This window comes from Dasypus novemcinctus, chromosome 6 (assembly GCF_030445035.2).
Source record: "Dasypus novemcinctus isolate mDasNov1 chromosome 6, mDasNov1.1.hap2, whole genome shotgun sequence".
Classification (NCBI taxonomy): domain Eukaryota; kingdom Metazoa; phylum Chordata; class Mammalia; order Cingulata; family Dasypodidae; genus Dasypus; species Dasypus novemcinctus.
In genome coordinates this window covers 99,285,559-99,311,172 of record NC_080678.1, presented here as the reverse complement: position 1 = coordinate 99,311,172, position 25,614 = coordinate 99,285,559, and the positions used below count along the sequence as shown (strand labels likewise).

Here is a 25,614-nt window from a genome sequence, read left to right as displayed (position 1 = left end):
GAAGGCAGCTCTCTTTGACACGGATGGGGATAGTAAAATTTTTAGTTTGCCTTCTCCATAGTATGTTAGTTGTGGGGTAATGGCTACTAGGATGTAAGGCCTCATTTTTATAGAACATTTTTGGGTTATAGTTAATTTTCCAACCACAAACACATAAGGATTTCTTACACATGCCTGAAGATGAATTTGATTTAAATGCAGATATTGACTATTCTTACTATTATTCCCAATCCATTCTATAGTAGGAACTATTCCTAGAAAAACTTTCCACAGATACTTCTGCTTGTGTATAGATGTGATATTACACCATGGAGAAGGGATTCATTTCCCTTTCTGTGGCTGAGCGTGAGGGTCTCATCCTTGCTCAGGCCCAAGAGTCGGGGGGGGCTTGCTCCTGCCAAACCACCGGCGGGGGGTGCCCCAAGAGGGAGCACCGGTTCTCCAGGCATGGGGGACGCGCGGTTGGGGAAAAACCACGGAGACCGCTTGAGCGCAAGAACAGGTCTGCTATATTACGGAAGTACACTTGGTTATATAGGGTTGGGTAGAGGGAGGAGTAAGATATAGGGAGGGCTAGCTACGGGGTAGCAGTGGACAGGCTGAAGCTGATGGACAGCCCCGAAGTAAGCAGTCACCGGGGAAGAGGGCAGACTGTACGCCGGCAACATGGGCAGGACTGGCGGAAAAGATAGCGAGGGCTGGCTGAGAGGTTTGGAATAGGGGAGGGGAAAGGGGGAGTGAGAGCTGGCCGGATGTTGGGCTAGGCGGGAGATAGAAAGGGGGAGGGCAGCGCCGGCCAGCCGCTAGCAGCAAAGGCCCAGTCAGGCGTAGTCACCTTATCTAGGCCCAGTGGGCAGAGGCGGTATCACTTCTTGCCGCACCGTTTGCTACTGTGGCAAGCCGGGCACCCTTCCTCCCACACCCCCCCAGCAACACTCCCTCCCATCATCATGACACATCCATTGCATTTGGCAAGTACATCTCTGGGCAGCCCCACACCCCATGGTCAATGGTCCACACTATGGCCCACACTCTCCCCCATTCCATCCAGTGGGCCCTGTGAGGATTTACAATGTCCAGTGATTGCTCCTGAAGCACCATCCAGGGCAGCTCCATGTCCCAAAGACCTCTCCATCTCTCATCTCTTCCTGCCTTTCCCCATACCCATCAGCCATCATGTCCACTTTTCTCAATCCAATGCCACCTTTTCTATGTGGACATTGGATTGGTTGTGTCCATTGCACCTCTATGTCAAGAGGAGGCTCAGATTACACATGGATGTTGGATGCAATCCTCCCACTTTCAGTTGTAATCACTCTAGGCTCCATGGTGTGGTGGTTATCCTTCTTCAACTCCATCTTAGCTGAGTGTGGTGAGCCCAATAAGTCAGATTGTAGGTGCTGGAGTCTGTTGAGGCTCAGGACCTGGCTATCACATTGTCAGTCCAGAGATTCAAATCCCCTAAATATATCTTAAACCCCGACACTAACTGCACCTCCAGCACATTAGCATTAAAGTCTTATGAAGAGAGATCCCATCTGAGTCCAGATTCATCACACATAAACACCAGTTCCAAAGAGGGGCCATCTGACCTGGTAGTTAACCCCATCGGCCATGACCATAACTCCCATGGGTCTCTTTAGCCCTCGAAGGAACCGATATCTAGGGGTTGTATCTGCTTTATCTGTCTCTCAGACTCTGCTCAGTTGTGCATAAGGGCAATCCTTCTGACAGCCTCCAGACTCTTTTTTAGAGACTCATAGCCATATAAACTCATTTCTCCTTTCCATTTCCCCCTTACATTAGGTCAAACAGCATTTTAAAGTCATGTTATTTTATGTAGACAGGGATATTCCGCTGATTCGTGTTGAACCTTCTGTATGAGGTCATTTTCCAGTTGCATAATCAGTTGGTAGTTGATAGTGGTCCCTCAGTGCCAGGGAGGCTCATCCCCGGGTGTCATGTCCCACGCTGGGGGCAAGGCATCTTTCTATTTTTAATTTCATCCATTGTGTCTTTAATTCCCATAAGCTCTGTTACTTTTCTTTGCAGTCTCAAATTGGTCTTTATGCTCCCTCAGTGACTTCTTAATACTCTTTATCCCTTTAATCATATTTTCTTTCAATTCTTTGAAGTGATTTAGGAGAGTTGCATGATTATCATTCATTAATTTTCTTAAATCCTGTATATCTTCAGGATATTTGGTCTGTTCCTTTGGCTGGGCCATCTCTTCCTGCTTCCTAATATGGCTTGTAAATTTTTGCTGATGTCTAGGCATCTGAATATGTCAATCAATTTGCTCTGATAGTCAATTTTTCTGTTGCCTGTTTCCTGCCCCCAATCCCCAGCTCTTCTTTGATACTTGGTTCACCTTATTCTGAGTCTTTAAAATTACCCAGCTTAAGTTATCAAAACTGGGCCAGGGATTCACTAATGGTGTGCAGATTTTCTCCCAGGAATTGGGGTTAAGAGAGTCCTTAAAGCAGTTTTTGCCCATGCAATTTCCAGACCAGCCAGCACATGGTGTTTCTTGGAAAACCTTTCCGTGGAAGTGTTTCTTTCGACCTCTACTTTCCTGTGTGGTGCAGTCAGAGCTGAAACTCACAGCAGGCTTTGCTGGCTGAATTCATGGAAGAGAAGCCTTCTGACGCCCCTTCCCTTTTCCTTGAAACAGCTGACAGGGAGGAGGATGTCTGTTCCCCTCCCACTGGGCTGCAGTGAGCCAGGGCTTTTACCCCAGCTTAATATCTTGGGATGGGGGAGGGGAGCCCTTCCCAGCCATGGTGGGCATTTGATAGCTGAGGTTTGTTGTTTTGGGTTCTTCATCTCTCTGTCCCTTGCCCTCCTGGGAGTTGCATAGCACTGTCCTGGTCTGTTGACTCTGAAAGCAGGTCCCTAGGACAGCTTTTGGCGCTTTCTCCATTATTTTTTGTGAGAGAGTTGAGCCCTGCCTGCCTACTCCAATGCCATCTTCCTGGAACTCAACTATCCTAGTTGAAATGAAAACATTCCACAAGAGCCACCCCTGTGAGGGGGCTGGCCTGCCACCTCCAGGGTCCTTCTGCTGGAGAGGGCAGTGATGTCAGCAGCTCTGAGCACAGCCCTCATGGGCTGCAGGTGACAGCAGACATGGCCTCCGTCCTGCAGAGAGACAGTGGATGCAGCTGCTCACCCTCCTCCCCGAGCACAGCTGGGCCCAGGCCTTGGGAAGCTGAGGTCCTGCTCCTCCAGCCTAGGGGATGACCATTAGGCTGAGCCCCACTCAGAGGGTGGCTTTGCAGTGCCCTTCACCCCAGTTCAGGGGCCAGTGAGCATGCGGGCTGCAGGCTGAGAGGTGCCCCCACAGCTATGGGCCTGCACTCAGCCTCCTGTGCCCCAGTCCCAAACCCCACAGAAACCGAAGGCTAAAGGAAAGCCAAAGCATCCAAAGTCCTCTCCCATGTCAGGCTTCCCCATTGCGGGATAGGGCGCCCCTAGCCACTCAGTCCTCTGCTCGCAAAGCTCATGGCCCACTTGTGCCTCTTTGCTTCCCCCACATCCAGCCACCAAAAGTCCTGCTCCCTTCAAGTCCACACCACCCCGGGATCTGTCAGGCCCTGGCACACTCGCTGTCCTTGGATAAAGCCCATGCTGCCCGTCCTGCTCCTTCCCTTCCTCCCTGCACAAGCACGAGTAGTTCTGACCTCAGGACCTTGGCACAGGCCCCTCCACAGCCTGGAAGATTCCTCCCTAAGACCTCTCCCTGGTGGCTTCCTCACCTGTTGGGGCTCAGAGCAAGCATTGCCTCCTTGGAGAGGCCTGATTTTTAGTGAAGTTTTAACAGCATACAATCGTTGTGAGAATCGTAGAATGAACTTGAAATACTCATCACCTGCTGTCAGTAATGGCCCACCCATGCCAAGCTGGTGATGTCAATATCCCCACTGCCCCTTATTTGAAGCAAATCCCGGACATCAGGTCAGTTCATCTGCAAATATCGTAATGTCTCAAAACGAGAAATTGTACCTGTAAAAGATGATCCAGGCCACCCGTTCTGAGTAGATGTCCCTTCACTTCCATGCTCTGTGCCTTCCTCATTTTTGTTGTCATGAACTTCACACTCCCTGACATTTATTTTGTTCATGATTATATTTTATGGGTTTGCCTCCCCATCCAGTCACGAGAATGTTCCTGCCTTGAGAACATCTCTCTGCCTGCCTTGTTTCTTTTAAATACCATCGGCTGCCCAGTGCCTGGGGCAAGGCCAGAGATCCTACAATTTCTCTGAGTAGACGATGGCTGAAGGAGAGGCTGGCCACCTGCCAGGGTCCACTTGTCTGGCTGAGGGCAGCAGGAGGTGGTGGATAGATGGACGTGCACTGACCTTCTGCTGTGGGTTTTCTCTTTTAGATAAAGCAGCAAGCTCTTCTGGAGACAATGTCATAACTTGTCCTGGAGTAGAACCTCAGATACTTGGAAAGTAAGTGCCCCGACCTGGGGACCCTTGTGGCAGGAGACCAGGTCAGCAGCGGTTTAGGGGTCCTGGGTGAGGACACCCTCGGCCGGGGCACCCGGGAAGCCCTCTGTACCTTCCTTGATGGGTGGTCCTGGAGGTGGTCAGGGATCCGTGTGGCCTGGCTCTGCTGAGGACAGCAGGAGGCAGAGGGTGCCTGCCTTAGTTTCCCCATGCTGTGACATCTACCAAGCCATGGGTTGTCTTGACAAGAGTGATTTCTTGGATGCCAGTGTTGGGACTGGAAGCTGGCTCCCTCCAGGGTGGGCAGCGCTCTGGTGCTGGCAGCCGGCAATCCTGGGGTCCCGTGTCTCCCCCACCACAGGGCCTTGTGCTCTCCTCTCTCTGCCAGGTTCCCAAGGACATCCAGCATCTTCTCCTCCAAGTGGCTTTCCCTTGAAAGCCCCCAGTCACAGCACTAAGGGCAGTCTCATTCCCCTGACTGCAGCGTAACGATGTCCTCAGAAGGTCCACTGATGCTGGGTTACACCCCAGAACTGGGTGCAGGTCGGGAACATGGTTTTTTCTGGGGCACGCGCTTCAGCCCATCCGGTTCCAAAGGCCTCCTGTCGCTGGCTGGAGCTGAGCCCACGTGCCCTGCCCACACGGAGGAGCTGAGTGAGTCCCCCATGGCTGCCACTCACGTGGCATGTGGCCACATGGCGGGCAGACGATGCCGGGCTCCTGGGGCCGGCCATGTCCCTCGGGGCCTCCAAGCCAGGCCGACCTCATGCTCTGGGGAAGGAGAGCTCGCCCACCACCCCAGTACCTTGCTGGCAAAGTCACTGCACCCAGGAGAGCTGGGGGCCAAGGTTCAGCCACGGGGGAGACCTGCTTGTCACCGGCCCACCCCCTCTGTGCTTTAGGCCCATCTTCGTTGAAATCAGCCTCAACAAAGGCATAACCTTCATCGCCAACAACCTCAAATTCAGAGGAAAGGACTGCGTGAGTACTGGGTGGGGACACCCCTGTCACGGGGCCCATTGACCCAACTCTGATGCAGACACACTGGGGGGCAGCTGGCAGCCAGGGTGAGTGGGTGGGGCAGGGGGCCCACCAGGACCAGAGTCCAGGCCTGCAGCACCCCTGGCTGTGTGGGTCCCAGGGCCCACCCCTCAAGGTCAGAGTTCAGGCAGGGGGATGTGGCAGCCTCTGCCACACGTGGCGTCCATGGCCCTGGGCGCTGCCGAGGTGGTCTGGGCATCTGGCCATGGACTCCTGGCCCCCCTGGGGTCCCTGGAGGTGGGGCACCTGAGGAGAGGAGGAGGCCGGGGGTGGAATGCCAGGGGATGGGAGCCAGGAGGGGTCCACCCAGCCCCAGCCCAGCCCTAGGCCACACACGTTCTCTGGCAGCCAAGGCTGGATGGTGACAGTGGCCCTTCCACAGGGGGAGAATCCTGCTGCCAAACCCATTGAGGACAAGGCTGGGAACCCAAGCAAGGTCAACAACCAGCGCCTCACTGCACAATCCCCCGACACACCCCCTGAGAAGAGCCCCACAAAGCCCTCCAAGAATGCTGCAGCCAGCACTCCCAGGAAGTCCCCCGAGCAGTCCCCCGAGCAGTCCCCTGAGCAGTCCCCCAGCATGCCAGCAAGGACACAAATAGAGAAGACAAGGGCACTGATGAGGAGGAGGACCCCAAGGAGGACGCTGATGAGGAGAACCAGTAGGAGGATGAGGACGACGACCCCACCGAGAGCCAAGGCAGCTCCAAGCTCCCCTGGATGCCTGTCGTGGGATGGCGCATCCGCCCTGCTGCTCCTGCTGCTGCTGGTCTGCCTCTGCCACTTGCACTGGCCGGTGAGTGTCCCTGCTGCCTGAGCAGGCAGGTGAGTGCCCCTGCTATGGTGGCAGCTCCTAAGACTGACCGTGGCTCAGGCTCCGTTCCCCCCTGGAACCTAGAGGCACCCTGGCCTCCTGCCCCACCTGCCACGGGGTGCTCACAGGGAGGCTGCGCACGCTGGGCCAGGCTGCTCCGGTGCCCATGGCCCTTCTAGGGGTGACCAGAGGCCAGCGTACAGCAGGGCAGCAGGAGGACAGACAGGAGTGCTCCTGTGTTAGGAAGGAGGGGCCTTCGAGGGGCTGGAGGACTGCCCCAAGAGCAGCAGGAAGGAGGAGGAGAAAGGGGGGCAGAGAAGGAGCAGGCAGATCCCTTCCCAGGGAGCGCTCGAGGGAAAGCCTGCGGGGACCATCCCACAAAGGGCTCTCAGCTTGGGATGGCCTCAGCCTGCCTGGACTGCCCCAGCCCTCCAGGGAGGGGCGGTGTCCCTGTCACAAAGGAGGAAACTGAGGCTCAGAGGCAGCCGTGCTGGCCACAACCCCACAGGCATCGGTCTGTGCCCCGCGGCTCCAAGCAGAGTCCCCACCTCTCCCAGGGGCTGAGACTGAGCCCAAACCACACCTTCCAGCAAAGGTTATGTCTTTTTATCAATCTAGACAGAAAAGGAGCTGCCGTGACTCCTGCCGGAACCCTCTACTGTAAGTCCTAAGTGCGTCCTGACTTCCTGTGAGCTCATCTGCCACACACTGAGCCTCCCGCAGCCCAAGGAGGGGTCCGCTCCCACCCCAGGAGCTCCACCGCCTATGCCAAGAGCCTGCAGAGCAGGAGGAAGAGGGCGCAGGGGTGGGGGGAAGGGGGCTACTAGTGAAGCCAGGCGTCGCCCTTCCTGGGCTCCCACCAAAGGGGCAGTGTGGGCAGCCTGTGGGGGTCTACCACGGACACTCCTGAGACAAGTGGGGCACTTGGGCCCCTGCTGGCTGGCAGGATGGTACTTGCCCAGGACTCAGGGAAGCTTCTGGAAAAGGAGCCTCATGTTGCAAGGACCCAGCTCTGGGATCTGCCGTGCCCTTGTCTTAATCATGGTCTCCTGGTGGGCAGAGGGGCCTGGCCAGGTCAGCCCTTGGGGCCTGCAGGGCTGAGCGTGGACAAGGGAGCTTACCTGGCATGGAGCTGTGAGGCGCACCCACCCGGGGGAGCCCAGTGCCAGGTTCAGGGCAGCAGCAGTGGGACCAGGTGGGCCTGAGGCAGTTGCGCTTTCAAAGCTGGAGCCTGGTGGATGAGGGGTGTCCCCTGCCCATGTGCAGACCCCTGGCTGGCCCAGCAGGTGGTGTCTTTGTTTGCCAGGGCTGCTCTGACAAATGCCATGCACCAGGTGGCTTGAACCTGGAGGTCACTGTCTCTGGGTCAGGAGCCCAGAAGGCCAGCTTTCTCCCAGATCCGCAGGGTTCCAGTGCCAGCCACTGCAGGGCTCGGGGTCCTTGGCTGTCCTTGTGTCTCGGCCACATGGCGCCATCCTTGGTCCCCTCCATTCTCTGCCTTCAGGCTCCTCCTGAGTCACGTTTCCTCCTTCATGAGGCTCCTGGAGTGGACAGAGCCCCCGCTTCTCTTTGGCCACCCCTCCAATAGTGACGTTCTGGGCATGTCCTGTTACAGATGGTTCCCCCCAGAGAGCATGGCTGCAGGCGTGAACCCCTCTCTTCTGGGGCCCTCAATCCAAGCCCCACACAGGGCACAGCCTCAAGGAGGCTCTGCCAACAGGGACGTCAGAGGAGCTAGGGGACAGGGGAGCTTTGCAGCACTTTGGGGATGAGCCAGATGCCATCTTGTTTGCCCCAGAGGATGCTCCCTGGGTGCGTGGGTGGTGCTGATGGAATCCGGGGTCCCTCACTCGATCGTTCCTTATTCACCCCACAAACATTGGCTGAGTGGCAGCACCAGCCCCCTGGTTGTGCCGCCCTGGAGCAGATGCTTTCTCTTCCTACAGACAGTGTGCTGCAGCCTGCCCATGGTGATGCCCGCCCGCTGTGACTGCCCGGGCACTGGGCATCTGAGCCAAATGAGGTGAGGAGGGCTGGGGCAGGGGAGAGGGCGATGGTTCAGGTGCAGAGGCCCTGCTGGAAGGCTCCACCTGGGGGAGTCCAGGGTCCGGGATGCTTTGCTTCCTCCCTGGGTGCCAGGGGCCAGGGGAGGGCATGAAGCTGCGGGGCCAGTGTCCCAGGTGCTCCAAGTTGACTGAGCCCAGCTGCCCCTGCCCCACCTGGTCACTGGGTGCTGGCGGGTGGCCCACAGCAGGCAGGTAACTGGTTGCCACCCAGGTTTCCTCAACTCAGGGGTGGCTCAGGTTTCAAACCCCAGCCAGCAGTGGAGGGAGAAAAACAGCCTGAGCCACAAAGAGGGGTGAATGAGTCAGAGAAATAGAGACATTCTGAGCAGCCACTGTTAGCACCTTCTCAATTCTCTGGAGACACCGCAGCTGTGCCTGGCCCAGCAGCAGCCTTTTTGGCAGAATGAGGACAAGAGTTGCTGGCTGCGTGGCTGGTGACACGGGGTGCAGGGCTGCAGGGAGGAGGAGCCCCAAGACCCCATCCTTGAGTGACCAGTGCTGGGCCTTGAGTCCTGGGAGCCCAAGCCTCACCCCTTTGCCCCTCCCTGGACATGCTGCTGCACACCTGGTTGGGAGATCCCTGCCAGGCCGAGGGTCCTGGGGTGAAAGGGCCATCTGGAGGACAAGAACCCCAACCTCCTCCTGGCCGGGCCCCTCCGTCCTGCTCCTGCCTCTGCTCCATGCTCCTCTATGGCCCAGAAAGGCACTGGAACAGCCAGCCCCAGCCCTGTCCTGACACAGTGACTTGTTTGGCCTGCTCGGCCCAGATCCATCTGCCCTGGTGGCTCAGGCCAGCCAGGTGCTGCCCTCCACTGGCCCAGGGCTCCTTCTGGACTGTTCTCTGCCCTTCCCACCCCCATATCAGGGACCTGCCCCTGAGCCAGGCATGGGACCTCCCACCTGGCCCCTGCCAGCCCCCTCCTCCTCCACCCTGGCGCAGGGCTCCCTGCCCACCATGGGCTCCTGCCCAGCTCCCCGCACCCCCCGACCACCCCGTCAGGGTCCTCTCCTGGCTCCTGGTATAGCTCGCCCGGCCTGGGAACTTGTCCCCTAAACGAGCCACTGACCCCTCATGCCAAAAGGGTGTCTTGTTCCAGATTCTGACACTGAGCACAGCGACCACCATCCCAGCAGGCATGCAGGCCGCCAGGCTCCACCTCCGAGCTCATGCGGGTTCTTGGGGCTTAGCAGGGCCTGACCCTCTCTGGACACGTCGCTTGGCCGTGCCGCGTCTTCAAGCCATGTCTGCTTTGCAGGGCAAGCTGGAACTCCTGTGTGCCCTGTTCAGTCCACGTTGCAAACCAGTGCACCAGATGCGGCCCCCGTTCCAGAGCACGGTGAGCAGGCGCGGTGCTGCACCCGCGGCGGGCCGACGCCCCAGTGCTTTTCCCTTGTGACGCCTGCTGACAGACAGGGCCCAGCCCTGGGAAACGGCCTCAGGAGCACGCAGGCCCCAGGGGCCGGCTGTGGCTGCCCACACTCTCCTCCCTGTGGTCTCAGATGGGTGGGGACTGTCCAGGCTGGAGGCTGAAGGGCCACGGCCAGAGCCAAGGGCAAGGGGCTGCAGAGCAGGGCTGGCCACCAGCTCCAGCGCTCCTGGCCCATGAGTCCCCTGCACCTGCAGCCCTGGGGGTCAGCTGGCTTTATGCCACCCAGGAGGTGGCCTCTCACCTGGGGGCCTTGGGGTACAGCCCCCATGGGCTCTTCCAGGTAGCCATGGTCCCCTGGAGTGGGCTCTCCGGCATGGGGGGTCAACGGCAGTGCTGTGTGTGCACGTGGAGCCAGGGCGGTGCTGCACCCATGGTGGACCTTCTGGGCAGCTGCCCTCAGGGGGCCCTATAGTCCTCTACTCCGGCCCCTCTTCTGGCCCCAGCCTTGGTGCTGTGGTAACGTGCAGCTGTACAGGCTGGGAAGCTGGAGCACAGGGAGGTTTGTGCCTTGTCCCACCTCACACAGCCACTGTGGGGCGGGGAAGGACCAGGACCAGGCAGCCTGGCTCTGGAGCCCAGCACCCTCCTCGCCCTGCACTGCCTGTCCTCGGAGCAGCACTTGGGATCTTGTGTGGTCATTCTACATCACCTGGCAGCTGTCCGCATGTGGCCATGGGCCCCCTGACACTGCCTGCTGCCCACCTGGCACGGCCTCCCTCCTGTCACACTTCATGCAGGTGGGGCAGGGGCCCTGGAGGTGCCCGGCCCTTGACCGCCGCATCTGTGGCTCTGGTGGCACTCCAGGACTGGTCTGGGCTGGGGCACAGGCTCACTTTGGGTGCAGCCTGAGGCCCTTAAGGTCACTCACCTGGCATCCTCACCTGTGTGCAGGGAGGCAGCTGCGCACCCCTGGCCGGCCCTCGCCCCTAGCCTGGCCACCTCCTCTGCATCTCCCAGGTGTGGAGACAGAGGCTCCACCTCAGCGAAGGGCTGGGTGCTGCAGGGGGCAGCTTCTCTCGCCGCAGAGCCCCCGGCTGGCCAGCATCTAGCCATCAGGTGGTCCCTGGGAACAGCTGGAAAATGTGTCTCTGTAGTGGACTGGGCTGTACGTGCAAGGCTCTCATGGGCACTGGTGTCTTGATTTCCACCCCACACGCCGGCAGACTTCCTTCTCCATGGGAAGCTGCCTGTGTCTGTGGGCCGTGGTTGGAGTGTGTTGGGGCGGGTCTGAGGCTGCACGGGTGCCCAAGGGGCAGCTGAGTCTTGTTCTTCTTGCCCTGCCCATGATGGAGCTGGGCCAAAGGGGGCACAGACGTAGGGCTGGGGAAATCCTAATGAGACAGTGTCCTTCCACCATTGATCTTTAGGAAAGTCTCTGCTCATGCCTCTGGACTGTGATGGCACCTGGCTCCCCTCCCTCCTACTTCCCCAGGAGATCCAGAAACAGAGTCCAAGCCCCAGAGCCCTGGACACTGAGGCTCCCTATCAGCTCTGCCGGTCCCTTCAGGAAAGGTCCTGAGCTGTGCAGTAGTGAGCTGAAGAGACATAATGGTAGTTGGCTTCACTTGACAATTGCTGATGGCCAGAGAGGAAGGAGAGCCACCCCTCTGAACCTCAATCCCTTCACCCCCTCATGCCCATGCCATGGACTCAGGATCCCTGCAGCCCCCAGAGGGCTCCTCTCCTGGGTGGAGGTGTCCAGGCACTTACATCTGCCCCTCTATCAGCACCTGTTCAGATCATTCCTGGGTGCCCCTGCAGCCCCAGGATGGGCATGATTGGGGCAAGAGACTGCAAGTGTCCCGTAGACCATGCCCTGAAGGAATGCAGAGGGACCTGCAGCCCTTAGGGAGCACCAGCCCCAGAATCATTTGCTCATGTTCTGGGATAAATGAGTGGAAATAAAGGAGCGAGAAACAAAGATAAAGATTCCATTCTATGCCCAATAGCAACAAAACCCAAAGTTCCCATGAATGAGTAGAACTCGATGAATGTTATCCCAGGGTGGCATGCTCTGGGTGAAGAGAGAGGCAGCGAGTCTAGAGAGAGTGGGAAATCAACATGATCTTCATCAACCCAGTGGTCAAGTTGCCCGTGATGATACTTAGTGTTGGCACAGAGAGAGGGTGGGGGACGGACACCTGCCTGCCCTGCAGGCATCAGTGTGGACAGGATCGGCTTTCTGAAGCACTTCTCATCCTGTGCCTGGGCCTGTAGATGCAGCACTCTCTGTGGATGGAGGGATAGATGGATAAATGGGAGGATGGATGGATGGATGGATGGGTTGATGGGTGGATGGGAAGGTGGAAGAGTGGGTGGATGGATGGATGGATGGGAGGATGGATAATGGATGGATAGATGGGTAGATGGAGGTGTGATGGATGGATGAATGAGCATTTATGGTTGGACAAGGGATTGCAATGATACTTTTGGTCATTTCTCTGACACCAAGAGGCATGTTTGGATCTGGCATGTATGAAGGCACAGAAAGCCTCTTTGGGGGACAATTGTGGAAGGATGGAAGGGGTCCCTGTAACATTTTCAGGGGTGACCATAGGAAGAACTTTGTTTAACCAGTTATTACTTGTGTAAACTTGGCCTAGTTTCTTAACCTCTCAAAGCCTCACTTTTCTCATCTGAAAAACAGGGAAAAATAATAAAACTCCCTTGTGCTGCAAAATACAAAGGCCACACACCAACCAGGCCCCGGCGGGAGCCCCTCCCCAGCCCAAGAATCACAGTCCCCAGGCCAGATGAGTAGAGGGTCTCGTGGCTCAGGGTCAGTGCTTGGGGAGTACTGTGATTGCAGGAAGGATTGGGAAGTCCCAGGAGGCACAGGCATTTTATTTTATTTTTTCATTGATTGAAGTACATCACTCATACATAAACATTCATAAACAATAAATGTATAATAGTTGTGAACTTACAAAACAGACATATATGACATCAAACAAACATATATAACATCTCACCCTACCACCAATAACTTGCATTGTTTTTAAACCTTTTTAACTGATGATTAAAGAGCATTGTCAAAATTTTACTATTAAACAAAGTATTTTTCCCCTAACCAATCTGATTATTATCTTTATATCATTTATATACAAACATACATAAACAATTAAGTGTATGGTAAGAGTTGTGAACTTACAAAGCAAACGTGCATGACATCATACAGGGGTCCCATACATCAACCCACCACCAACTCCTTGTATTGTTATGAGATGTTTTTTACAAAATATGAAAGAACACTGTCGAAATCTTACTACTAATCATAGTTCCTATCTTACTTTGGTGTGTTTTTTCTCCCAACCCACCCTATTATTATTTCTTAAATGTATTTTTTATGATAGAAGTTGTAAACCTTTAACACAATCATGCACATGTGCAGAATTCCGAAACAAAGCACCCCTCCATCAATACACCAAAATGTGGTGTATCATTTGCAACAGATAAAATGATATCATCTGATTACTGCCATGTCCATAGTGTACATTTGGCTCACATTTTCCATACTGCCTCAGAATCAACACAGTACATCTTTTGCATAGATGCATGAATATCGTATTATTCCTACTAACCACAGTCCATAGGTCACTCCAGCCATACATTCCCATGATTCTCCACATTCCCATCACCCTGCAATAGTGATATACATTTGTTCTAGCTAACAAAGGACACTCTTGAATCTGTACCATCAACCGAAGTTCTCATCCACCTCTTGGTTTACTGTCCTATCCAGTTCCTAGATTATTCTCAAGCGTTCTGTCAGTGGCATTTACATAAGTAGACTACCATTTTCAGCCACATCCCCATTTATAAACTAGCTGTTACTCACTATGTGTTACCATCCACTCTATACATTTCCATAATTTTACAGTAAAGCTAATTAAAACTTCTACATACATTAAACATCAGTAGTCCACTCAGTTTTTCTCTTACCTCCTTGAAGAATCCACTACGTACCACCAGGTCTTGTGCTACATTCAGCTCACAATAGGTTGGCTTGAAGGGAAGGCAACACAGAAATAAAGGTAGAGACACAAGAGGGGAGAGAAACCTGAGACCAGGGGCCTCACAGCTTCTGGAACTGAGATCCTCAACCCTGGTTTTCCCATCGCATTTATTGGGAAACTACCAAGCAGTTGTTTGCTATCTGAACTAGAACATCATTGACAAAAACAGGAAACAACTGCAACATCTAACAACAGCTACATTTAACAGGTGTAACATTTACAGTAACAAACAGGTAAGCCAGTTTCCCACACAGTCCTGAAGATATTTTCCAATAATTTCTTCCAGAAGTTTCATGGTTCTTGCTTTTAGTTTTTGTTTTTTGATCCATTTTGAGTATGTGTCTTGGAGTTGGTCTATTTGGATTTTTTCAGGTGGGGGTTTTTGTGCTTCTTGGACAGGGATATCTATGTCCTTCAATAGGGTTGGGAAATTTTCTACCATTATTTCTTTAAATATTCCTTCTGAATCTCTGGACTGACCATGTGATAGCCAGGCCCAACAGACTTGCAACTCCTACACTCTGGTTTATTGGACTTACCCCACTCAGGTAACATGGAGGTGAGAAAGGTCAGCCACCACACCAGGGAGCCAAGAGTGCCTACAACTGAAAGCAGGAGGATTGCATCCAGCATCCATGTGAAATCTAAGCCCCCTCTTGATATAGATGTGGAGTGGACACAACCATTCTAAGGTCCAGAGGATGGAGGAATAGAGTCTGGATTAGAGTGGACTTACTGATATTCTATTCATGAACTAATGTGATTATTAGTAATCAAAGAAAATTTGTCATTGGTGTGGAGAAAGTGGCCATGGTGGCTGCTGGGGGTAGGGAGTGGGAGGAAGAGATGTGATTTGGTGGTGTTTTCAGGACTTGGAGTTGTCCTGGGACTGTGCAGGGACTGTTACCAAACATTGTATGTCCTCCCATGGCCCACTGGGTGGACTGTGGGAGAGTGTGGACTATGGTGTGGACCATTGACCATGAGGTGCAGTGGTGCTCAGAGATGTATTCACCAAATGCAATGAATGTCTCATGATGACGGAGGGGGCTATGGTTATGGGGGAGGAGTGGGGTAAGGGGGGTGGGAGGTATATGGAGGCCTCACATTTTTTTAATGTAATATTAAATAAAACAAATAAAGACCAAAAAAAGTAAAAAAATATATTCCTTCTGCCCCTTTTCCCATCTCTTCTCCTGCTGGGACACCTATGACATGTATGTTTGCATGCCTTTTGCTGTCATTTAGTTCCCTGAGACCTTGTTCAATTTTTTCCATTCTTTTCTTCTTCTCTTTTGTATGTTCACTTTCAGAGGCCATTTCTTTAAGCTCACCAATCCTTTCTTCTGCCTCCTCAAATCTGCTATTATATGATTCCAATCTTTTTCTAATTTCATTGATGGCACCTTTCATTCCCACACGATCTGATATTTTTCTATGTATGCTTTCAAATTCTTCTTTGTACTCATCTAAAGTTTTCTTATTATCCTTAATCTCTTTAGCCATCTCATTGAATTTATTAAGATTTGTTTGAACATCTATCATTAGTTGTCTCAACTCCTTTATGTCATCTAGAGGCTTATTTTGTTCTTATCTGGGCCATAGCTTCCTGTTTCTTGGTGTAGATTGTAATTTTTTGTCAGTGTCTATGCATCTAGCTTACTAGGGTATTTTTTCTGGGTGCCATTTTTCTCTCTAATTTAGGGCTCCCTGCCCTTTCTCCCTTGCTGGTAATGCAGTAGGAGCCAAGCATGTAGTTGGTCCTGTAAGCTGTGGAGGCTCAAGCTGCCCTCATTGCACCAGGGACCAATGAAGCTTCTTCCAACTTTCTCCTTTGCCAGGGACAGGGACAGAGTCACAGCCATGTGAAATAATCCACGTGCAGGTCTAGACAGTAGTTGCCCAGAGGGACTGATGGAGCTTCACATCCCTTTCTCCCCTACCTGGGGCAAGGATGGAGCTGCAGGTGTGGGCAGCAATCTCTGCAGTGCAGGTCTAAGATGACTGAAGTTGCCCTGGTAGTCTTCTGATTTTCAGTCTATGCCAGCCAGAGTTCCCTGCTGTTGCCTGTCTAGGCTGGTGCAGGGCTCCTCAGCCTCCTCCCTGCCAGAGGTGGGGCTGAAGCCTAGGCGGGCTACAGGCTGATCTATGTGAAAGAAACTGTCAGCCCAGCTTCCCCTCAGGCTGGGGGTGGAGTCAGAATGGTGGCTACTGGCCTCTTTCTGAGATGGGCTGGTTCTCACCCCAGCTGTTCCCAGGGTTATCTCTTAGCCAGCCAAATCTCCCAATCTGTAGCTGAAATTGGCAGCCAACCATCTCCTCCTCCCCTGTCTCTGGGAAATGGAGCCTCCAATTCCTGTCACAGAACAGCTCCTGGGGCGGCTTGCACCACCAGAGTAGGATAATCACTGGTGTCCGTGGTTTGGCCAGTAATTTCCCAAAGAGGTTGGCACAGGTCCCTGAAGCTTCCTCCCTGCTGGAGGTGGCACTGGGGCCGAGCTGGAGCTGCAATCGGACCTGGAGGGAAAGAAGCCGGTCCCCACCAGCACTGGGATCCTCAGTCCACCCAGCTTCCTCTCGTGCCAGGCATCGAGTTAAGATGGTGGCTCCTGGCCTCTTTCTGACCTGGACAGGCTCAAACCTTAGCTGTTCTCATCATTATACTGTAGCCCACTGAGTTTACCCATCAGTAACTGAAGTTGGTGTCCAACCATCTCTTCCTCCCCCATTTTGGGGAAGTGGAGCTTTCAATTCCAGCCACGCAACAGCTCCTGAAGCCCCCAAACAGGATCTTCAGCTAGCTCCAGAGAGCTCTGGGTGTTTGCTAACTGTCCTGTAGCAGGAGCCAACTCTAGGAGCTCCTTACTCTGCTATCATCTTGCTGGTGATAAAAATGACCCGGCACAGTCATTTTTGATGGAAATGAGACTTTGTGGAGGAGATAAAGTTTGGGTTGTCTTTTAAAAGATGAGTAGATGAGAAAAAAAAAGGACATTCCAAAGAGAAGAAGAGTGTGTATAAAAGCTTAGAGATGGGGAGAGCTTAGTGAATGTAAGATTTGGCCATATCCTGAGCCTCCTGTGCAGGCTGCCCTGGCCTCTGCTGTGATGGAATTGCTGCAGGTCAGCACAGGCACTGCAGGGCCAATGAGTGACCACAGCCAGGGGATGGCAGGTCTCCAACCCAGGAGGTGTCCACCCAGCAGCAGCGTGTCCATGTGCTGGAAGGTTCTCCAAGGGTTCGTGGGTGGCTCATGGCCCCCAAATCTGATCCCCACTGTGTCCTGGTTTGGGGGTCAGGCCCTGTGTCTTCCGGAGGAAAGCTCTGTGCTCTCTGATGTGCCAGGCCCCTCCTCAACCCCAGCTGTGCGGCATTGGCTTCTGCCTGCCTTCTGTGTCCTCCATTGTCCCTTGTGCGTGAGGTTCTGAGGTGACCCCACCACACAGGACAGGCCCCAGCATGTGCTAAGGATGTGGGGAGGGATGTGTGAAATCAGCAGGGCCCGGGGACCTCACGTAGTTCCAGTGGCCTTTCCTGGGTGGCTTGGAGGCTGTGACGTGACCGTTTCCTGGGGCCCCTGCTTCGCCATCCTGGGTGGTGTCGTAGCTTCCTCCAGCTGTCGTGGAAGTTTCCTGAGCTCCGTGGCTTTGGGCGCGCACACTGGCCCATCCTCCATCCACAGGCTGGAGGGGGTCTCCAGGCCCCATGGCCTCACCTGGTGACATGCACAGCTCTGCAGGCCCTTCAAGGACCTGGGCGCCCCGGGCTCACTTTCCAGCAGCCGAGGGGCCACGTGCCCGAGAGCAGGGCTGTCTTGATGGCAGGTGTCTGACTCAGAGTGGGGCATGGGCAGGCCCTCGTGGAAGGCCAGGCGGACATGGTGCGGGTGAGCTGGAGGATCGCGGCCCCAGGCCAGAGCCGAGGGTGGTGGCCGAGCACCCGCTGGAACACTGCTGTGCCTGTCCTGATAAGGCCAGCCTCCAGGGCACCGGGGGTGCTGGGCTCTAAAGGCAGATGCTGGGGTCTTGAGGTGCTGCCCGCTGCAGGCGAGCAGGTGTCCCGGAAGGCCGGCGGTCTCCCTTCTCCCAGGGGGCTTCCCGAAAGCACGGGGAAACCCTTCCTCGCTGGAGAGAGGGAGGGGCTGATGTGTTCTGGTCGCTTGCGGGGGTCTTGAGTGGAGGGTGGGGGTCCTTGGCAAGCCCGGGAGGGAGGACCAGAGAGGACAGAAGCGCCAAGGCAGTGGGTGCCACAGACAGATGCAGGGTCTGCACGGGCTTCCTCACACAGTGGGTGGGGCAGTCCCTCTGCCTTCAGGGGCCACCTGTAGCTCCTAGCCTCATATCTCACAGTGGCCCAGGGCCATGGGGAGGGGTCCTCCTTCAGCAGACACTCGCTGAGGCCCAAACCAGGCAATGCTGTGGCCCCAGGGGAGTCGGGCCACAGGGGAGAGGCCAAGGTCAGAGGTCAAGCCTGGAGAGGGCAGGGGAGCCCCTGAAGAGGAGGTGACAGCCAAACCTCACCACCAAGTGGAGTGGAGGCTGGAGGCCAGCACCCAGGGAGAGGTCCACCGATGGCTGCAGGTGTGCTGAGCCCAGCCCACCGTGCCAAGGGAACTGCAGCCTCAGCTCCCAAATCAGACGACCTTTCTGTGACCTACTCTCTTCTCTGCCCTACAGGGAAGGTGCCTCACCTTCGCCCCAGTGAGAGCCCCATGCATGCCGGTGTTCTGCGACCCAACCCTGTGCGCCCCACCCTGCCGTGAGGGGGTCCCCTTCCCCGTGTGCCCGGGATGCTGCCATCCCCCCCGTGCATACTCCCCGTCCTCCCGGATGCTGCCCCTGGTCTTGCCCTACTCCCGGGCACTGGCCGCCTGCCCTCCACGAGCCCTGACTGCAAAGCCCCATCGCTAAAGCACCGAAGGGCCAGGATTGTTGACTTGCTAAGGTTGACACACAGAGTTTTGGTTTTACAATAAAAAAGATGTTGGCATTTGTTGCTGATGATTAAAAGAGTTTATTTCCTGGTGAGTTTCTGTCCTCTCTGAGATGCATGTACACTCCACCTGCTAGAATAACTCATCCCGGGGCCCCGTGGGGGATGGGCATGGATTGTGCCACTCACAGCACCTCATCTTCATCCATCTGCCAAATTCTGCTCCATGAAAAAGCCCAAAGAGCCTGTTTCATGTGAATCCAGTCCTAACTTCATGCAAAGAGAAGCCTTTGAATTTCTCCTCTCCTTTCTCCATGTCCCTGGTTTCCCACTTTGGAGTCCCACATTCTGAACGTGTCATAGAAGGTGGTGAGGAGCCCCCAAGGTCACTAGCTGGAAGCACAACTTCTCCATCCAGGTGCCCCGAACTGTGCCCAAGCCCAGAAGGATTCCACTGAACCGTGTCCTCTCCACTAGAGAAGAAAATTGAGTCCCCATCTGATTCCATCTGCCCCTGTTGGAGAATCCACACTCAAAAAGGATGAGTTTTAGTGAGCAGCATCCTCCCACGAGGTGTAGCCCATGGTCTTTCTGTGTCTGTGAAATCGCCAGGCCCACGGGCCCCCGGAACCTGGTGTGGGGTCCCTGAGCACCTCAGAGGGTCTGCAATGGCAGCTGTGACTGAGGGCACCAGGCATTCATTTCATTAGGGAACTAGGCTGCTCTCCACCTCAATCCTGTCTTCCTGAATGCTACGTTTCTGCCTTTCAATTGAGTGCATGGCAAGAACGGTGAAAACTATGGCAGGTTTTGGAGTTTAATATCGATTGAGTTAGATGGCTAGTGAGGGAAATAACCATAATTTTTTCCATGTTTAAAAAAATTTCTCTGGAGGTGCCCATTTTTGTGTATGTAGCTTTTATGTGCAGGGTTGCCCTGGGACAAATAAACATTGGCCTTCAAAGCCTTCCTGTCTGGCATTGCTGCTGCTTGAGGGAGTCCCCTCTTCCCCTTCCTGCCCCTCACCCTCCTGTGCAGATGATTCCCCCGTCTGTCCAGCCAGCTCCCAGGACGGGCTTGGGGAGAGCATTCCCCACTTGCCTCCCAGGCCGTCTCTGTGCCAGCAAATCCTCTCCCAGGCTGGTGGTAAGAAGGTTGCTCCTGTGACAAAATCCTGCATAAGGTGAGGCCGAGCAATGGGCCAACTCAGAGCCAGGAGCGAGGGAGAGGGGCTTAAAGCCCTGGGGAGGGGCTCAGTGGTTCAGTTTAGGCCCCATTTGGAGACTCAATTTCAGATTAACTGTACAAGGGGCTTCCCCACACCGCACATTCTTTCTTTGTAAGATGTGAAGGCTGACTCGGTCAACATTTTTTTAAAATTTTATTTTATGAAGAGTAAAAGTCTATAATTATGTAAATCCAGAGTATTAATAAATTAATGAGCCTTTGCGCTTCACTGTTGCACCATTAGATTTATTCACTCCTGGTTCCTGGCTGGTTGGTCCTACCCCAAGAGCATGGTCCGAGGGGAGAGGGTCTAAACACCCCATGAAGAGGTGGGAGATAGAGAGCACTAGCAGTGCCCCTGTGTATCTAGATGGCTTTTGCTGGCTCATGTACAAATATGCCCAGGACAGCCACAACAGAAAGCACAGAATGCTGGAAAAGCAGGCTGGGGGCTATGGGGGTTTTACAAAGCAAGGAAAAATGTTTATTGTACTCATGATCTTAAGAAAAGTGTGTGATGCCTTTTTATTAAGCATGAAGGGGTTAAGAGCAGTGATGTCAGCAAGCTGATAGGGTGGGCACTCTTGGTGCACACCACCCCTTTTCCCACAAACAGTGAACAAAACAAGATGAAATGGTTAAAAGCAACTTCCCCAGAATTCTGGACATCATTCAAAGGTGAATGGTAGTTAAAGAAGTGAAGGGTGAGTGTGGTGGTGCACTTTCATGGGGTGGGTCCCATTTAGTGCATCTGCATGTCTGCACACACCTGCTCCTGAAAGATTGACTCAACATGATCACTGGTTTTGCCTAATGTGGAAAGTATGCAAGGCAAAGAAAATGGGTGGAGAAGCAGGGCAGACGGATCATGGGGAAGAAATAAGCCACAGTCACTGGCGTAAAATGTGGGAAGATATAAAAGGTGCCTGGGACACAGGAGGAAGAGCTGGGGAGTTTCTCTTTAGGATGGGAAGCTGGGACACAGAAGAGAATTTGTGCATGCCAGAGAATTTTGGAAGGCTACTACACATGCCCAGGGCAAGATGCATGCTTAGAAAGACCAGAGAGGATCCAATTCTTCATTATGGGCTGGTTTATGAGAGCTCAGTACAAATTGGCCTAAGTTTGGAAGGAGACCCTCAACACAGAGTTGATCCACACTACAGCCTTCAACAATCACTAAATAAACATTACAGAACCCAGGAAAGTGGCAGAATCTGATCTTAAAAGTTTACACATGAAAATATCCAACATTTAGACTTCAACAACAAATCACGAGTTTTACAAAGAAACAGGAAATCATGGCCCATTCAAAGGAACAAAATAAAATGATCGAAATTGTCCCTGCATCAGGCCAGACATTGGAATTCCTAATCAAAGACATTAAGTCAACATTACTAAATAAGATTAAATAAGCTCAATGAGATAAAACAAGGACAAAGAACTAAAAGAAATCAGAAAATAATGATACACGAGCAAAAGGAAGAATTAAAAATGTTAAAAAGGAAAGCAACAAATTGTGAAGATAAAGAGTACAGTAACTGAAATTAAAAATTCACTAGTGGGTATCAACAACAGATTTGAACAAAGGAGAAGAAAGCATCAGTGACCTTGAAAACAAAATAAGTGACATTATTCAGGCTGAAGAGGAAAAATGAAAAAGAATGAAAAAATGTGAGCAGAGCCAAGAGACCTGTGGGACAAAATGAGACATACCAACATATGGTTGTTCCAAAGTAGAAGAGAAAGAGAAAGAATACTTGAAGGAATAATGGGGAAAAATTCCCAAATTTGATGAAAGATGTGAGTATAACATCCAAGCTCAAGAAACTCTAAATATGAGAAACTCAAAGAGATCCCCACTGAGATGCATTATAGTCAAACTGTCAAAAGACAAAGACAAAGAGTATCCTAAAAGCAGCAAGAGAGAAGTGACTTATTATGTACATGGAATCCTCATTAAGAATAATTGCTGTTTTCTCATCAGAAACCATGGAGGTGAAAACACAGTAACTAGACATTCTTAAAGTGCTGAAAGAGAAAACTTGTCAACCAAGAATGCTGTATCTGGCAAAACTGTCCTTCATAAAGGAGGGAGAAATCAATATATCCCTCAAAACACAAAAACAGAGGAAGTTTGTTACACTCTACCTTCCCTACAAGATGTACTAAAGGGAGTCCTCCAGGAGGAAAGGAAAGGACACCAGACAGCAACTTGAAGCAATATGAAGCAATAAAGATCTACAATCAAGGTAGCTACACGGGTAAATATACATGCCAGAGTTATTATAATGTTGGCTTATAACTTTACTTTTAATTTTACATGATTTAAAATATGAAAGCATAAAAGAATAATTCTATGATATTGGGTACATGATATATAAAGATGAAATTTGTGAAAAAACAAAACACTATGTGCAGATTTGGAGGGGTATAAGAGCAAAGATCCTAGATCCTATGGAAGGCAAATTATTAGTATCAATTCAAATTAGATTGTTATATATTAAGGATGCTAAATGTAAATCCCCATGCTAACCACAAAGAAAATATCTTAAAAGTATCCTGAATAGGAAATGAGAAGGGAATCACATAGCTTCACTACAAAATATTAACTATTAAAAAGAAGGCAATGGAGGGAATATAGGACACAGAAGGTATAAGATTTACACACACAAAAAGGGAAATTATCTATAGTTAGCCCTACCATATTAGTAATTACATTGGATGTAAATGGATTACACTAGCTGATTAAAAGGTAGTGATTGACAAAATGGATAAAGAGCATGACCCAACAGTATGCAGTTTACAAGAGTCTCACCTTAAATTCAGAGACAAAAGGGTGAGTGAAAGGATAGGAAAAATATTCCAAGTGAATAATAGCAGACAAAATAGACTTTAAGTAAAAAGGAGACAACAAGTACACTATATACTAATAAAAGGGTCAATACATTAAGAAAATAGAAAAATTAATAATAATTATGCAGCTAATAACAGAGCCCCATAACATATAAAACAAGCATTGATAGAATTGAAAGGAGAAATAGTTCTACAATAATAGTTGGGGTCATCAATACATGACTTTCAATAATTGATAGAACATCCAGACAGAACATCAATAAAGGGAACAGAGGACTCGAACCATATTATAAAACAGGGGTTCTTAACCTCTTTTGTTCCATGGACCTCTTTGCCGGTTAGGTGAAAACCACGGACCCCTTACTAAGTCCACATTTTACTGTGTATTATTTAATAAATATACAACACCCCGACGAATCCATGCCCACAAGAATGTTTTTGAATTTCAATTTAAGCTCAAGGACCCCTTGTTAAGAACCCCTGTAAAATAATGGGACCCAGGAGACATATGCAGAACCATCCATGCAAGAACAGCAGAATACATATTTTTCTCCATTTGGTTTGGATCAGTCGTCAGGGTAGAATGTATGTGAGATCACAAAACAAGTCTTAACTTTGACAAGATTGAATTCATGAAAAGGTTCTTTTCTGATTAGAATGGAATGAAGCTAGAAATTGGTAATAGAAGGGATGCTGGAAAATCCACAAATATGTGGAAATTAAACAACACACCCTTAAACCATTTGGTCACAAAAGAAATTACAAGAGAAATAATAAAATTCTTGGAAATGCATAAAAATGAAAATGCAACATAACAAAATTTATGGGGTGCACTGAAAGCAGTGTGTGGGGTGAAAACTACAGCTGTAAATGTGTACATTAGAAAAAAAGAAAGCTTTCAAATATGTGACCGAACTTCACATCTTGAGGATCAAGAAAAAGAAAAGCAAACTAAACCTGAAGTTAGCAGAAATAATAAAATAAGTATTAAAGCAGACATGAATGAAATATAGAACAAAAATATTTGAGAGAACCAACACAACCAAAAGTTGGTTCTAAAGGATAAAATTTACAAACATTTAACTATACTGTCAAAAAGAGGAAGGACACACACACACACACAATAGAAAAATCAGAAATGAAAGGGGGTACATTCCTACTGATCTTGCAGAAATTAAAGATTTCAACAGACTACTATGAACAATGATACACCAATAAATTGGGAAGCCTAGATGAAATGGTCAAATTCCTAGAAAAACACAGTATGCAAAAATGGACTAAAATAGATCTTAACGGATTTATAACAAGTAAAGAGATTGAATCAATACAAAAATCTCCCGCAAAAGAAAAGTCTAGGACCAGATGCCTTTATTGGTGAATTCTACCATACGTTCCAAGAAGAATTAACACCAACTGTTCTCAATCTCTTCCAAATTTGAAGAGATCTCTTCCTAACTCATTCCATGACTACCATTATTCTGATACCAAAACCAGAGAAAGCTATCACAATAGAAGAAAATTACAGACCAATTTCCCTTATAGATGTAGGTGCAAAAACCCTCAACAAAATGCCAGCAAATTGACTCCAATGGCATATTAAAATGATTACTCACCATTACAAAATGACATTTATCCCAGGAATACAAGACTGGTTCAGCAGAAGGAAATCAAAGAAATTCACCACATTACTAGAATGAAGAAAAAAATACACTGTCATCTCAATTAACACAGAAAAGATATGTGAAAAAATTCAACCCTCATTCATGATGAAAACACTCAGAAAAATAGGAAGAGAGGAGAATTTCCTTGACATACTAAAGAGCATTTATGAAAATGCCATAGCTAATATCTTACTCAATGATGAAAGACAGAAAGCTTTCCCTCTGAGATCAGGAATAAGATAATGGTTTCTGCATTCATTACTGTTCTTCAACATTGTACTGGAAGTTCTAGCCAGAGCAATTAGAGAAGAATAAGAAATAAAAGTCATTCAAATTGAAAAGGAAGAAGTAAAACTCTGTTCAAGATGACAGGATCCTTTGTATAGACAATCCCAAAGAATTCACAAAAAAAGTAATAGAGCCAATAACAAATTCACCAACCTTGCAGGGTACAAGATTAACATGCACTGGGACGCCTTCTCCTCTGCCTGGGAGAAAGGGAGCCTCCCAACCTGCTTCCCAATCCTACAAGGTATACACTGTTTTTCCTGCCATTTTGCAGAGGAGAAAAGTAAGGCTCAGAGCTGAAGGCCTTGTCTAAGGTGAAGGAGCTTCTGAGGAGTGGGGGATGGGGCAGTCCAGACCCTCCCAGGTGCCTCTCAAGGACTGACTTTGGATTTATGGCTCTGGGGGACTAGGGCAGAACTAGAATCAAAAGTATGGAAAGCCATGAGTCCTCTAAGGTATCAGCTCCTTTCATCTTCACAATTGCCTCCATTCTCTCAGGCCTTCCTCGCTGGTCGTCCTGCACCTAAAATGCTGCTCCCCAAGATGTCTGGATTTTGGATCTTCTCAACATTCAGATTCAGATGCTATTTCCTCCGGAAGCCTGCTTGAACCTGCTGTAACTAAACTGTCCCCTTCCTGCTTCACTGGGTGTCCCACTGACTCTAATTTACTAGGTTCTAGTCTTCTGGATTGGGAGCTATACCATGTTGATGCCTCGTTGCACAGTAGGCACTCAGTAAAGATGTGGCAGATGCTATAGGTTTGCCTCCCCATGTCCCCTCAGGACCCCACTGTGTACCCAAACCCTAAAACAAGACTTCCAGCTG

The 25,614-nt window shown here is 51.0% G+C and overlaps 2 long non-coding RNA genes across 2 annotated transcripts; both read left to right on the top strand.

The window, feature by feature from the left end:
• The first annotated feature begins 4,387 nt into the window (after positions 1 to 4,387).
• Positions 4,388 to 6,287, top strand: LOC139439120 (uncharacterized). The gene is made up of 3 exons (XR_011648954.1): positions 4,388 to 4,459; positions 5,359 to 5,437; positions 5,880 to 6,287. It is a non-coding gene; the product is annotated as an uncharacterized lncRNA (long non-coding RNA).
• A 1,970-nt stretch (positions 6,288 to 8,257) lies between these two features.
• Positions 8,258 to 18,850, top strand: LOC131278996 (uncharacterized). The gene is made up of 3 exons (XR_009186341.1): positions 8,258 to 8,334; positions 9,634 to 9,714; positions 18,500 to 18,850. It is a non-coding gene; the product is annotated as an uncharacterized lncRNA (long non-coding RNA).
• Positions 18,851 to 25,614: the final 6,764 nt, after the last annotated feature.